Genomic DNA, 2,497 nt, shown 5'->3' with positions numbered 1-2,497 from the left:
GACCCGGCGCCGAGCTGTCGCTGGGGAAGCAGTGCGGGGCGGCGCGGGTGCGAAGGTGCTGGCTGCGTTATCGTGACGGACAGGGCAGGGCGCAGGCGGCGCGGAGAGGCCGCCGGAGCGCAGATGCCTCAGCCTTTATCTCTGCTGCTCCTTGCTGGAGAACAAAGAGGATCAATTAATGTGTGCGGTCGCTGCCGTTCCTCCGCCTTCGGTAGGTGCGCGCTGAGGGTCAGGCTGGACCGCCTGTCTTCCCTCGTTCTCTGAGCAGTGTTTTCCTCGGTTAATCTGTGACACCTTGGCGTTTGAGCTGAGCGTTTGGACCTGGGCTGAGACAGGGAAAAAGGCCACGTAGCACTAATGAGCACGATGCACGTTTTCTGTTGTTTTTTTTTTTTTTAAAGCCAGTTTAGTGCATCAAACACGAAGTGAGAAAACAGAGATTAAAGCAGATGTGCCCTTCAGAGTCTTCCACAGATTCTTCTTAGCCGTGTAGTAGAATGGATCAGGAGCTGTTATTTAATTTTTCCCTGATTTGGCACGTCTCTTAGTTGCATTTGAATATTTTTTTTCTTACTGTCACCTTTTCAGCATTTGAAAAAATAAAGGAACAAAAGAATGTCCTAATAAATTTTGCTGTCAGTATCAGTATGATTTATGCCCGTTGTAGTCATCCATGCTAATAGGTAATGCTCTGAGACTGTTTCATTTTACAGCATCCTGGAGACAGTTACTAATTACATTTCTCATCCCCCCGTAAAGAGGTAAACAGTGGCATATTTAGGCCCAGGCTTTGCAAAGCACCAGAGTAGTTCTGCCAGTTTAAACATCACTGTCCACCTACCTAAATACTTTGTGGGATGTGTGCCTTCATAGATTAGCAAATTGAGGTGAAGTTAACCAACTTGCTCAAGGTCATGGAGTGTCAGTGACAGCGTGAGCAACAGTGGAATCCGGCCATCCTGGCTGCTGGGGCTCTGCTCTCATCAGTGACTCTCCCAAATAATTGCAGGTAGTTTAAACATTGGTTTGCGTAAGTGAGGTTTAAGACCTTCAAAAACTTTGAGAGAAACAAAATGTTGATAGATGTGCTTCAGGTCGTCTGCTGGTTTTGCATGTAGCTTAAAGTAATTGCTCAGCTTGAATTTTGAGGAGACTTTGTGGCTTGTTTTGTAAATATGTGCTCAAAAGGCACGAAGTCTGCTGAGTGTATAATGTAGAAAGGCTTATTGTGTAGATCTAGAGGGCAGATCGTGAGATAAAACAAAACCAGATTACCCTGTAATTAGTCAATTTCTAAAAGGAGAACCTGGAGACTTTGACTGTGAAGGGTTATGGTCTGGACACAGTGTTCACCAGATGACATTCCATAGAGTTATTTGCAGTTGTTAGGAAGAAAACAACCAACAAGTGGACTTGGAAGCCAAGGAGATGAGGCTGTTGGCAGTTAAAATGGGAACTTCCTCACTTGATTTATTTTTTTCAGCAGATACCTGTTAAATAAAACCAAATCACAGTGTTATTTCTGACCCTAGAGAGAAGTTACGTTTCACTTCAGTGTTTTTCTCCGTCGAGTTAGATTGGTGAAGAAAGGGATTTCAAAGGAAACGCTGGCAGATCTGAGCTATTGTGACACCAACAGTATATATTTAGTAACTTCAGGGAGGAAAGATCCTTATTGTGCTAAAAAAAATACCAGTGACAATTGTTTGTCTGGACTTCAGAGCGCGTTGGAAGGCAGGCGGGCCCTGGTCAGGTGTCGCGGGCTGAGCACTGCCTTGGACGGATTGCTGCACCTGTGGGGAGTTTCCGTGTGGGACTGCGAGAAGCCCATCTGCGCAGAGCACAGTGCAGAACCTCCGCGGGTCCCGGGTTTGTACGTGTTTGTTTGCGTTTGCCTTTGTGATCTGCGAGTAATCGTGGTGACTGCTGACTGCAAAGTTTAGGGATCCTGGTGGGACTCTGCTGTGCCGCAGGGCACCGTGTGCAAGAGTGGCAGCCAGGTGCCTTTTAACTGAGCTGCGTAGCCTTGTTCCGAATGCGAGTGCTGCGTCGGGGTCCATCTGTGCGAGAATTTCTGATGGAACAGGCTTCCTCTCTAACAGTCTCTGCAGTTTCTTGTTGATGCTGTAGGAAAGGTTTGCTGTGATTAATCAAATCCCCCACGCGCAGCACGCATGTAGTTTGTAAAGCAGTCTTTGGGAAAAGAGCTTTACCCATGCCTCTTGGTGAGATACCCCAGCAAGGTGACTTCTAAGCCAGAGCGCTTGCGTCAGAAAGGATGCTTACTTAGAATCCAGAAAGTTACCTGCTGAATGGCACTGCTGTGGCCTGGGTTTGCCAGATTTCACTGGGGCCAGGTTGAGCGGTAACTTCTTACCCAGCCACGGTAAATAACAAAAGGAAGCAATAACAGATACACTTTTTAAAGACTGGTGGCTTTTTGGCTGCAGGTTGAGGAATCCTGGGACATTTGTGCACTGTGTTTGCAAAGGATGTG

This window comes from Buceros rhinoceros, unplaced genomic scaffold (genome assembly GCF_000710305.1).
Source record: "Buceros rhinoceros silvestris isolate BGI_N320 unplaced genomic scaffold, ASM71030v1 scaffold4241, whole genome shotgun sequence".
Lineage (NCBI taxonomy): Eukaryota > Metazoa > Chordata > Aves > Bucerotiformes > Bucerotidae > Buceros > Buceros rhinoceros.
The sequence above is the reverse complement of the archived record's forward strand: the minus strand, read 5'-3'. Positions refer to the sequence as shown.